At 41.6% G+C, this 13,813-nt stretch overlaps 1 protein-coding gene across 1 annotated transcript in view; it reads right to left on the minus strand.

Moving 5' to 3' along the window:
- Nucleotides 1-13,773, minus strand: part of LOC101083779 (putative tetratricopeptide repeat protein 41) — a 77,174-nt gene extending 63,401 nt beyond the window's left edge. The window contains 2 exon segments of the mRNA XM_045033176.1: nucleotides 8,731-8,877; nucleotides 13,459-13,773. The gene's annotated coding sequence lies outside the window, so the exon portion shown is untranslated.
- Nucleotides 13,774-13,813: the final 40 nt, after the last annotated feature.

Raw genomic sequence — 13,813 nt, forward strand, 5'->3', positions numbered from 1 at the left:
GGGAATCACTCCAAGGAACTAATCGAAATAGTGAAAAACTATAGCCATTAAGATGTTCATTATAGGGGCGCCTGGGTGGCTCAGTCGGTTACGCGGCCGACTTCGGCTCAGGTCACGATCTCACGGTCGGTGAGTTCGAGCCCCGCGTCGGGCTCTGGGCTGATGGCTCGGAGCCTGGAGCCTGCTTCTGATTAAAAAAAAAAAAAAAAAGATGTTCATTATATTGTTTCTGACAGGAAAAATGGTAAAAGAAAGAAAGCAAACTAAATGGTCTTTGCCAAGGGACTAGCTAAGAGGATAAAAGTACGACCATGGATGGCAGGTTGTGCGTCTGTTAAAAAGACAGTTATGGACTTCTGCTTGTAGCCATAATAGAACGAGAGGGACTAGACTTATCTATCTTCTTCAGAAAATGAGAAAACTGACAAAACACATTAAATGGCTTTTTTCAGTTATTAGACTTCAGGCAGTATGGGAGCGTAAAGCCTATGCGAACTAGAGTATATCAGAAAAAGTCCGGGGTACCTGGATGGCTCAAATCTCATGGTTCATGGATTTGAGCCCCCGAGTTGGGCTTTGCACTGACAGTGTGGAGCCTGCTTCAGATTATATCTGTCTCCCTCTCTGCCCCTCCCTAGCTCGCACATAAACTCTCTCTCTCTCAAAAATACACAAAAAAGAAAAAAGAAAAAGTAGACTTCAGGACAAAGAGCATTACTAAGAATAGACAGTGACGTTACATGATGATAAAGGAGTCCACCAAAAAGACCTAAACAATCTTAAGAGTGTATGCACTTAACGACAGAGCTCCAAAATACATAAAGCAAAAACTGGCAGAAAGAAGAAACAGACAAACCCTTAACATAGTCAGAGATTCAACATTCTTCTCTCACTAATCGATAGTTCAATAAGACAAATAATCTGCAAGGATACAAAAGATCTGAAAAATACCATCAAACAACCTGACATTTTTTTTTAATATTCCACCCAACAACAGCAGAATACTGATTCTTCTCAAGTGCACGTAGAACAAGCACCAAGATAGATCATATGCTAGGCCAGGGGTCAGCAAACTACAGACCGGAAGTTAAAGCCCATCTGTTAACCTGTTTTTATAGAGAACATTCTATTGGAACACAGCCATTCCCATTCATATATTATATATTTCATGCTATAACAGCAGAGTTGAGAAGTTGAGCCTGTGAGGAGGTTTTGAGTACAAAGTCTGAAATATTTTCTATCTGGCCCTCTATTTTTATTTTATTTTATTATTGTTTATTTATTTTTGGGAGACAAATAGAGAAAGCAAGCAGGAGAGGCACAGAGAGACAGGGAGACAGAGAATCCGAAGCAGGCTCCACACTGTCAGTGCAAAGCCCAGCATAGGCCTCTAACCCACGAACCGTGAGATCATGACCTGAGCCAAAGTTGGATGCTCAACCGAATGAGCCATGCAGGCACCCCTCTTTCTGGCCCTTTAAACGATGTTTGCCAACCTCCATTCTATGCCATAAACCAAAACTCAACAAATCTGAAAGAACTGAAATCATATAAAGTACACTCTTTAACCACCATGGAATTGAATTAGAAACTAATAACAGAAAGATACCTAAAAAATTCACAAGTTTTGGGAATTACACATTACATTTCTAATTGTAAACTCATGGGTGGAAGAGAAAGAAGAAAATTAGAGCAGTGATAGAAATCATTAAGAAGGCATCGCTTGCCTAGTGGAGGGGCAGGGGACGGAAATAACTTGGAAGAGTCACAAGGGAACTCTTTAGGGCAATGGGAATGTTCTAGATCTTAATTATAGTAGTGATTAGGTAGAGGCATTCATCAAAATTCACCAACTGAACATTTAAAATGGGTGCGTTTAGTGGTGCCTGGGTGACTCAGTCGGTTGAGCGTCTGACTTCGGTTCAGGTCATGATCTCATGGCTCTTGATTTTGGCTCAGGTCATGATGTCCTGTTTCGTGAATATGAGCCCCTCATTGGGCTCTCTGCTGTCAGCGCAGAGCCTGCTTCTCATCCTCTGTCCCCCTCTCTGCCCCACCCCCACTCACATGCGTGCTCATTCTCTCTCAAAAATAAAAACATTTTTTAAAAATGGGTGCATCTAAATTTTATGTAATTTATACTGAAATAAGTTTAATTCTTACAAAAATCTGAGAACTAGCAAGAGGAAAATATTTATAATGGTTGGGTGAAAAGAAAAGAAAAAAAGCGTAGGCCATAATAACAACAGTGTCAACAAAACGCAGCTAAGTATGGGAAACAGCACACTACAGAGGTGAACAAAAGCTCTAAGTTCAGAAGACCGATTCCCTGGATTCAAGTTCTTATAGGAAGTTTCTCAATTTCACCATGCTTCAGTGTCCTCATCTGCAAAATAGGAATGACAGGATCCATATCATAAAATACTAGAGAAGATCAAACAAGTTATTAGATGCAAAATGCTAAGAACAGTGTCTGTAACAAATATCCAATGAATGTTAACTATTATTATCAGAAGAAATGCATATGAGGGAAAAACAGAAAAGAAAAATGATATGGTAGCTGTGTTAGAATGGCTAATTATGGCAGATTGCAGCATATCTATTTCTCTAATCAAAATGACTGTACTCTTACCTCTGGGCTGCCATCCAAGGACATGCCATCCAGACGGAGGAAGACCCAGAAACGTCGGGGCCACGTGAGCCGGGGCCACATGAGCCAGGGGCACGTGAGCCACGGCCACGGCAGCCTCACAGCCCCAGAAGCACCCAGGAGGCCAGGGTAATGCTGGTGGCATGCATCACCACGGGACCAACTTTGACAAATATCACCCAGGTTACTTTGGGAAAGTTGGCATGAGGCATCACCACTTAAAGAGCTTCTGCCCAACTGTCAACCTTGACAAACTGTGGACCTTGGGCAGTGAGCAGACATGGGTAAATGCTGCCAAAAAGAAAACAAGACAGGAGCTGCTCCTATCATTGATGTGATGCGATGGCGCTACTACAAAGTTTTGGGGAAAGGAAAGCTCCCAAAACATGGTGCCTGCCATCTTGAAGGCACCATGGGGGGAGAGGGAGCAGGGCTGCGGCTAGGTAGCTTGAAGCCACGTGGAGGGAGGTTCATTCAATGCTAACAGGTGCTTTTCAAAAAAAAAAAAAGGCTGTGAATTATAGCTATATTATTTTATAATTAAATTTTTAAATTAAAAAAATCTCTAGAGGCCCCTGGCTGGTTCATTTGGTGGAGCGTGTGACTCTTGGTCTTGAGGTTATGGGTTCAAGCCCCACCTTAGGTGTAAAGATTGCTTAAAAATAAAATCCTAAAATAAAAGAAAATAAAAATAACAATCTCCAGGGGTGCCTGGGTGGTTCAGTCCATTTAGCATTGGACTTGGGGACTTCAGCTTAGGTTATCATCTTGTGGTTCTTGAGTTTGAGCCCTACATCAGGCTCTCTGCTGTCAGCATGGAGCCACTTCACATCCTGTCTCCCTCTCTCTGTCCCTCCTTTGCATGTTGTGTCTCTCTCAAAAATAAATAAACATTAAAATAATAATACTAATAATAATAATAATCTCCACATCTTGCTCCAGAACTGCTAATAAAGAGCCTTCCCAGTTTTTGCCAAAATAGGGGATTAATGGAGCGGGGAGGGGGAGTAGAGGAGACCTAAATGGAAGGAGTCATTTTTGAGTGGAAAGAAGATATAGAAAAGTAAGATGTGACTTTTAATTTTACTTTAAGGCAATTTAAGTCAAAAAACTTTTAACTAGAAACTTCATTATTACCATAAGTGGAAAACCCTTATCATATGCCACAAATAGATAGTAGCCATAAAAATAAATGCATTAAAAAACAGTGTGAAAAAATTCTAGTTAGATACACTTCTCTTTTTATTGAAAAGGTAGATTAACATGTACTTATTAGAGAGACATTTAAGACAAACTTGTACCAAATTAACTTTCTCTTGGCAGAATCAAAAAGATTGAAGCAGAATTGAAAGGTCCAACATCTACACCAGGAAATGAAAGTTATTTAATATCTGTCCCTGGCCCATCTGACAGCAGCAAGGGGCATCATGGTGGATACACTCCTAGAAGTTGAGCATGAATTTTGGAGTCATATAAACCCTACCTCAAACTGACTCTGTCACTAGGACCTGCACCTGTAAATCTGGAAATGATGACCACACCCATGTGACAGGGTTAAATGAGACTTTGCATAATAAGCACCTGATAAGCTTTTTTTTTTTAATAAAAATTTGTTTTAACACTTCTTTAAAAAAATTTGTTTATGTTTATTTATTCTTGAGACAGACAGAGCACAAGTGGGGGAGGGGCAGAGAGAGAAGGAGACACAGAATCGGAAGCAGGCTCCAGGCTCTGAGCTGCCAGCATAGAGCCTGACGTGGGGCTCGAACCCACAAACTGTGAGATCATGACCTGAGCCGAAGTCAGACGCTCAACCGACTGAGCCACCCAGGCGCCCCTTAGCACTTCTAAAATGGACCTCTCATAATATCCTTACTTAAGATTTCTTAAGCAAGTTATCATTGTTTTATATTTTATAATCTACAAGGTACATACTAAGCCCTCAATGTTTGCTATTCCTATTGTTGTCAAAGTTAATATTACCTTTATAACATGTTTGCCTTCATATTTTGTGATACAGCAGCCTCAACAGTATTACTCCATGGATCACTGCACTTTATAACTAAAAGTTATGAGAATATCTATTAACTGGTCAGAAATTCCTCTGACCTTTTATAGAAATTTCTCTCAATATTTTAAGGCTTAGAAATTTCTATATTCAAATTACCTAACTTTGGTAATTTTACCCTTGACAGCCCCAGATTTTTTTAAGCTTCTTATGCTTAAAATGTCCATTGGTGGGAATGTAAATTGGTACAACTATTCTAGGGGGCAATTTTTAGTATCAAAATCCTTTTAAAACATGTCATATTTTTTACCAAGCATTCCAATTTTTTTTTTAGAGAGATAGAAAATGCAAGACGCCCCAAGCATTTCCAATTTTAAAAATTCATTTTGTATATAAAGATTTATCTATAAGGATTTTCGTTGCAGCAATATTTATGATGGTTTAAAATTGGTAAAAAACTAAAGGTCTAACAACAATAAATCAAACAATTACAGCACAGTCATGACACGAGACAATGTTAATCCATTAAAAGATACCTTGCAAAAATATTTACATGGGAAACTGTTTACCACATATTGACAAGTGAAAAAGAAAGTTCCAAAAATAGTATTATTGTGTGATCCCCATTTAATTTAAAAATATATGTTAGATTTTGGGGTACCTGAGTGGCTCAGTCAGTTAAGCATATGACTTTTGATTTCACTCAGGTCATGATCTCACAACTGATTCTCTCAAGATTCTCTATCTCTCCCTTTCCCTCTCCCTCTCTCCCCTCCCTTACACATTCTCTTTCTCCTCCTTTCTCAAAAAAATAAATAAATAAAAATACATGTCAAATTTCAGCACAGACACCAAGATGCTAGTAGTGATCTATCTCATTAATGCATACAGGTTATTTCAATTTTCTTCCTTGACCTTTCTTTTAATTTTCAATCTTTTTTATAATGCACATTCATGGCTGTTGAAATCTTAACACAATAAAATTTCCTTTTTTAAAAAAAGCCCTCACTCTTCCCAGTAGTCAAGAGGTGGCTAGAACAATGTAAGAAATGTTTAAAGGGCGCCTGAGTGGCTCAGTCGGTTAAGCATCCAAGTTCAGCTCAGGTCATGATCTCAGGGCTTGTGGACTAGAGCCCCGGGTCGGGCTCTGTGCTGACGGCTCAGAATCTGGAGCCTGCTTCAGATTCTGTGTCTCCCTCTCTCTCTGCTCCTCCCCACTCCACCGCCTCTCAAAAATAAATAAATATTAAAATTTTTTAAAAAAAATAAATGTTTAAAATATGAGTTCTACTTTGTTCTGCCAATACCGAACTCTGGGACTTCATCTAAGTTCTCAGAACCACAATTTCCTAAGCTTTTTTTTTTTTTTAAAGGGGACGTGCAGGGGGGAGGTTTGATACGGGAGCATAAATTGGTATAGCCTTTTCTCAGAGGAATTAGTAAATACTCATAGAATTTTGAATGTATATACACTTTGATCTAACTATTCCAAACTATAGATTTATCCTCCAGACAAACACACACGAACACAAAACCTTGTGCATGTTAAAGCATTCTCTGTAGCACTAATTGTGATAGCAACAAAAGCTGGAAACAATACCAATGCCTATCAAACAGGACACCAGATTGGGGCACCTGGGTGGCTCAGTCGGTAAAGCAGCCGACCTCAGCTCAGGTCATGATCTTGCGGTCTGTGAGTTCGAACCCCACGTCAGGCTCTGTGCTGACAGCTCAGAGCCTGGAGCCTGTTTCAGATTCTGTGTCTCCCTCTCTCTCTGACCCTCCCCTGTTCATGCTTTGTCTCTCTCTGTCTCAAAAATAAATAAATGTTTTAAAAAAATTTAAAAAGAAAACGAAAAAAAAAAACAGGACAGCAGATTTAAAAAGGATAAGCTAATGTGTATTGTTCCCTTTGTTTTTTAAAAAATCAAAAATTTCATCTTTAATTTAACCACACACGTACTTTTGCACAAATACACACAAATTTTTGGCAGGATGCATAAGGAACCTCTATCAGTAATGACTTCTAGAGAATGGGAATGAGGAGGTGGGAAGAATCTAGAACTTTTACCTTTGACCTAATACTTTTCTGTACCAACTGGGCATTTTTTTACACCATGAGAATATAATAGTTTTATCATTTAAAACTGAAAGGGAGGGGCGCCTGGGTGGCTCAGTCGGTTGAGCGTCCGACTTCGGCTCAGGTCATGACCTCACAGTCTGTGAGTTCGAGCCCCGCATCGGGCTCTGTGCTGATGGCTCAGAGCCTGGAGCCTGCTTCCGATTCTGTGTCTCCCTCTCTCTCTGCCCCTTCCCTGCTCATGCTCTGTCTCTCTCTGTCTCAAAAATAAATAAAAACATTAAGAAAAAAAAATTTTTTTAAATAAATAAATAAAACTGAAAGGGAGAGTTGTAGAATAACATGATTTCCAAGATTCCTTCCAGCTCTAAAACTCTATTTAGTCCTAACATAAATTATCAACATGTATGATTGGATCATGCAAAATATCAACTTACCACAAATTAAAATTTAACAAATATTATTTGAAATTCAATTCCTCTTATTTTCTGCTAGTGTCCAAAGTCAATAAAAGACATTGGGTGGATATTTTTTAACTGACCTATTTTTATTAAGCAAACTCTAGGGAGATGTTTGTTTTTAATTAATAGAAAAGGGGCACCTGGGTAGCTCAGTCAGTTGCGCATCTGACTCTTGATTTCGGCTCAGGTCATGATCCCAGGGTCATGGGATCGAGCCTGTGTTGGGCTCTGTGCAGAGCACGAAACCTGCTTAAGATTCTCTCTCTCTCTCTCTCTCTCTCTCTCTCTCTCTCTCTCTCTCTCTCCCCCTCTCTCTCTCTCTGTCCTTCTGCCCTTCTCCCATTCATATTTTCTCTCTCCAAAAAAAAAAAAAAGAAAATATGAACTACAAGATTATGGGTGAATTTAATTTAAAACAGGTTTAGGGGTGCCTGGGTGGCTCAGTCTGTTAAGTGTCCAACTTCAGCTCAGGTCATGATCTCACAGTCCATAAGTTCAAGCCCTGCGTTGGTCTCTGTGCTGACAGCTCAGACCCTGGAGCCTGCTTTGGATTCCATATCTCCCTCTCTCTCTCTCTGCCACTCCCCTGCTCTGTCACTGTCTCTCTCTCAAAAATAAATAAACATTAAAAAAAAAAAAAACAACTTTAAACTTGGAGTTCCTGGCTGACTCAATGGGTAGAGCCTGTGGCTCTTGATCTCAGGGTTGTGAGTTCAAGCCTCATGCTGGGCATGGGTTCAAGCCTCATGTTAAAAACAAACAAACAAAAAAATAGATTTAAACTTTCTAACTGCATAAATAAAAGTTACAGCACCCAGAGATTTTATCAGCAAATGCAGGTAACCATTTTACAAATCCAAAGTCAATTCTCAAGCAAGATATTTGGTGTCAGTTTGGGCAGGGTATAGGGAAAAGATCACAAATAATGCAAAATCACAGTTAAAACTGGTCAAAAAGAAGATATAATGTAAACTACAGTTGCAATTACATTATATATTTAGAAACACATTTATTGTTCTATAGCCAAAATAATGCAAGTTCTACAGCTTGGAAACATTAAACATTACATAAATTGCTTGATGAAAAACCACCAAAAAGTTAACATAAGAAGATAATTATGGCTATTCTTTTTAATGTTAATTTATTTTTGAGAGAGAGAGAGAATCATAGTGTGAATGGGGGAGGCACAGAGAGAGGGAGACACAGAATCCAAAGCAGGCTTCAGGCTCCGAGCTGTCAACACAGAGCCCGACACGGAGCTTGAACTCAAGAAACATGAGATCATGACCTGAGCCAAAGTTGGATGCTGAACCAAGCAAGTCACCCAGGCGTCCCTAATAATGGCTGTTTATTGTCTTACCTAAAATCTTTTTTTTTTTTTTACACATTAAAATAGGACCAAGGAATTCTCTATCTGCTAGGTAGAGCCACATCTACTTTTTTTTTTTTTTTTTTTTTTTGAGCCACATCTACTTTTACAATTTACTATGATGGACACTAGAGAAGCTGGATCAGACACTTGAGAACTTACTTAAAGGCATCAGATGGCTACCCAGGCAACCAGGATTTGAGGAGACGAGTCCAGAAAGAAAGGAAGTGTTGAGAAGCGAGCCCCACATTCTCTCTTGCTTTTCCCCTCCAAGTACTTGCTGATTCCTACGCCACAGGAACCTGCATTCTTGGAGGAAAGCACAGTATCAATTTGCTGCACTTGACAGGGCCACTACTAGAAATACAAAAATCGGAATTCAGGAACGACTGAGGAGGCGGCCTGGGAAACACCACAGGCTTTGCATTGTATTTTCTGGATGCTCAAGCCAAGGTCTCCCACATCCCTGGCGTGCGCTCACAGGTGCTCTCATTTTCTTCTAAGCCGGGATATGTCTTATGCAGTGTGAGATAGGAGCCCACTTCACTTTGCTGGAGATGGGTAACCAGTCAAGGCCAGCATCATTTATGAAGTAAACTAGCCATTCCCCTCTAAACAGAAAAATTGCTTTTGTCACGTATTAAATTGAGGCGATCTATTTCTGGATTCTCTCTGTTGTTACACTGATCTGTTTGTATATTCAAACATGCAGTGGACATTCATCAGTCCTTTTGACTGTTCATCATCATCTGAACCCGTTCCTGTATTTGGGGGAATCTCCATCTTAAGATTCTTATCCCCACCTTATGAGCCCAACCCTCACAAAAGAAGCTGAAAATGCCAGATAAACCCTTTCTCAGCTTCCCTTGCGGCTAAGATGCGGTAGCAGCTAGCTTCTAAAATGGCCCCAGTGATGTCTGACTCCTGGTATTTACATCTTTGGGTAATCCCCTCTCACTGAATAGGGTTATTGCAGAAGTGATGGTGTGATTTCTGAGGTTGGTCAGGACTTATTATGGCTACTCCCCGGCTTTTCACTCACTCTGGAGAAACCTGCCATGCAATGAGCACACTCAAACAGCCCTACGAAGGTCCACGAGGTGAAGAACTGAGATCTCCCACCAAGAGCTATATGAGTGAGCCATCACAGAAGCAAACCCCGCAGCCTGTCAAACCTTAGATGACAGCATCGCACACTGACATCCTGACCACAGCCTCATGAGACCGTGAACCAGAACCACCCAGTTCAGCGCTCCTGGATTCCTGACCTACAGATACGATGAGACAATAAATGTTTACTGTTTTAAGCTGTATAGTTTGGGGATAATTTATTACATGGCGATAGATAATACTTAGGGTCTGGCACCTGACCCAAGTTCTCTATTTGTTTTATATTCTTCAGTAACATCTTCTAGGTTTTTTTCACGTTGGAGCTCTTTCTTGTCAAATTACTCCTAAATATTTGATGGGTTTTGCCTCTAATATACATGAAGTCTTTTAAATTTCCATTTCTTTTTTTTTTCCTTTTTTTAAAAAATGTTTTTCTTTATTTTGAGAGAGAGAGTGCAAGCGAGGGGCAGAGAGAAAGGGAGAGAGAGAATCCCAAGCAGGCTCCATGCTGTCAGCGTACAGCCCAATGCGGGGCTCAAACTCACAAACCATGAGATCATGACCTGAGCTGAAACCAAGAGTTGGACGCTTAACCAACTGAGCCATCCAGGTGCCCCTTAAATTTCCATTTCTATGTGTTTTTTGCAAGATTAGAGCAAGTCTATTGGTGTTTATATATTTATCTCATAGTCAATAATTTACCAAACATTGTGTGTATGTGTGTGTGTATGTGTGTGTGTGTGTGTGTGTGTGTGTGTGTGTGTGTGTATAATTTTTTTTCCTCCCTAACTAGAATCTCTTGGGTTTCCAGGGTATACAGTCATTTCAACAGTAAGAAGTGATTCCAAAATAAAAGACTTCCAACTTTCTTAAGGTTAATGCCAATTACTTCATGTTCTTGTCTTAGACCCTCCTAAAGAGTGTGGGACAATTCTGACAATAAAAGGCATGTCTGTCTGGTTCCTGATTCCTACTGAAACGGGTTTTAGTGTTTTGCTGTTTAGAATGATATTTGCTATAGGGGCACTTGGGTGGCTTCATCAGTTAAGCATCTGACTTCGGCTCAGGTCATGATCTAGCAGTTTGTGAGTTCGAGCCCTGCATCGGACTCTGTGCTGACAGTTCAGAGCCCGGAGCCTGCTTTGGATTCTGTGCCTCCCTTTCTCTCTCCCCTTCCCTTGCTCACACTCTGTCTCTCAAAAATAAATAAACATTTTTTAAAATTTAGAATGATAGTTGCTCTGATTTTTTTTTATCAAGGTATAATTTACACACAAAATCCACTTTTTTAAGTGTAGAGGTTTTTTTTAATCCACTAACCACCTCCAAAATCAAGATCAAAAGCACTTCCATCACTCCAAAAAGTCCCCTCATACTCTTCTGCAGTCATTCTCTTATATCTTTGCTTCAGTTTAAATAAGATACATGTACTTATGCAAGTCCACCATTAATATTTGTTCAAGCTCTGCACAGAGACCATATCTACGTTGTTCACCCGTATACTGCCGGCACCTTGCATGACACCGGGTACGTACCGGATCAACACTTCCTGAATGAATGGATGAATGACCCAACCAACAGATTCACCATGATGCTCACCCTCATTCCTTCACGCTCCCTGATTGCAACTGCTTTCCTGCCGTCATCTCCCTGGTCTGCATTCTCCCTGACTCCTCACTGTGGGACTACACCTGTCACCAGGTGAGCTGTCCAATGCCCCTGAGGGCACCCCTTTGCCTATATGGTTTTCTCTTCCAAGAAGAAGCTTACCAACAGCAATAACAACAAAGACAGCTTTTTCCCGTAGTGTCCATGGACATACGGTGTCAAAGGGAAAAACTAAAACTAGGAAGCAAAAGAATCAGATCCAAAGCTAGGGAGTTTAATAACAGCCTGGGGTATAAGTTCTGGAGGAACTAGACCAAGATGGGAAGTGAAAATCAACAATGGGTCAAAAATCAGAAGAGGTGGAGACCCCAGGGGAGAAACGGCAAGGCTGGATTCTGAACAAGCTGCCCTTTCCTTGTACAAGGTGCACAGCCAGGGATCCCATCTTAAAGGGGCAGAGCTGAGCCAGACAACAGCCAGCCATCTTCTGCCAGACCATGTCTCAGGTCTTGCCTGCCTCATAGATCCCCACCATCATCTGATGAAGCCTCTACCCACAAGCAATGGATCTATTTTGGAAGTCATGTATCATTCTCAGTTCCCTCCAGGTGCAACACTGAACTAGCCACCACTGACCAGTTCAGATGGAATTCGCAGTTTCAGAACTGGTTGCTTACTTGTCCAGAACTAGAGAAAAAGGTGAAGAAGTTGAGCTGTGAAATGCAGAAAAGTGAAAGAACCCCCCCTTTTCTAAAAGCAAAAATAATAATAATGATAATAATAATAATAATAAACGAGCTAAGATATACAAAAATGCAATTATTTGAGACTTCTGAATGTAATTTCCACCCTAGCATACTCAAAAAAAAAAAAAAATACAATCACAGAAGCATTTAAAAAAAACTTTGCAAGGTACCCTTTGCTTACTAATAACAAACGTTGACAATCTGGGCAGATATAAATAATTCACCACCACAATGTGTAAACACCAACCACAAGAGTTAAGATTGGCCAACCTAAACAGGGGAAGTTACAAAAGATTATGATAGACTTTCAACTGAAAAGCTTGTCTTTAGGAATTCGGATAATTATCTAAAAACAAATTCAAAGTTCCATTTTTTCTGGAGGAAGCGAGAAGGGACTGGTTTTTATTGGAAACGAGGTCGGCTTCGGGGGCGTATGGAAAGACCAGGTTAAAGGGACACAGAAAATATTTCCAAAGGCGCAAGCTTAGGGTGAGGGACTTCCCTCGCCGGAAAGCCACCTGGTGCTTTGTGTCTTTCTAAACGCTGACTGGGTATTTCTATGAAGTGACCAGGCTGCACACCCTCTCATTTGCAGCCCCACAGGTTTTGCTTTCAAATATCTGCAGGTGTATCCTCCTAAACCGAGTAAACGAGTACTTTTTTTTCTTTCTGTGCTAAAAGGAATTTTACGAACACGCGCTCCACCTGGCTTATGGTAGGGATTCTAGGGCCGCTGGTCACCGCCTTTGAGCTTTAGGAGTGAATTGAGGGCATCGAAGTTGTTCTAAATTTTCCTCAAAGGAAAAAAAGAAGCCCCACTCTCCTCTTCTACAAACCGAACCAGGGAGGCCACAGGCTCCGGCCACGGAACGCAGAGATGCAGTGAAGGCTCCGGCGGCTCAAACGATGCCGGAGGAGCCAGATTCGTATTTAACGACCAGAAGTGGAACCCCGACTCGGAAAGGCCGACCCCCGAACACTGGGCGGCTTTGGCCAGGGTGTCGGGGCTCTCCGGGCCTGTTTCTACAGGCTGTGATACAGTGGAGAGTCCTGGAATAAGTACAGACATTGACTACAAACAGAATGAGACGTAAATTCTAAACCACGCAGCACCGAATTCCCGCAAAGACACGTTGGGAAACGCGGAAGAGCCAAGCTACGCAGCTGGCCCGAAGTCCAAAGACTACGATTCCCAGCATTCAATACAGTGTACCTCCCCCACCCCTGCGCGTTGCATGCCGGTAATTGTAGTTTCTCATCACTCCCATCTAAAAACTGCTCGGGCGATTTTCAACCTCTCACGTGTTTCTCTTTCCCCAGAAGCACTACCAAAGAGAAAGCTGACGGCGAAAAGTCGCGCTGGAATCATTCCCACCGTGACCCCACGGTAGACCGGGAAAGAGTGAAGAACCGTTGCCATGACTACCGTTTCCCCTGGTCACGGAATAAACGCGCTCGAGGATCCGGAAGTGGTTCCTCTGCGACCTCTCCAAAAGGGAGGATGTGTTCAGTGCTGACGTTCATTGGGTCGTTTCACTTGGAGGCCAAAGCTTCCCAGGCAAAGGGGCGGTCCTGTGTGAGAGGGGCCCGCGGAGCCATTTGATTGGAAAAGAGAAGCTAAGGTTGACCAATCGGAGGGAGCCACGCTTCGGGCATCGGGCACCGCACCTGGACAGCTCCGATTGGTTCACTGCGGTCCCCCCCACGAGTCCCCATTGGGTACAGAGGGTGCGTGGTGCGGCACCATTGGTGGGTTCGTGTTTCCCGTCCCCCGCCCGCGA

Source organism: Felis catus, chromosome B4, assembly GCF_018350175.1.
Source record: "Felis catus isolate Fca126 chromosome B4, F.catus_Fca126_mat1.0, whole genome shotgun sequence".
Taxonomy (NCBI): domain Eukaryota; kingdom Metazoa; phylum Chordata; class Mammalia; order Carnivora; family Felidae; genus Felis; species Felis catus.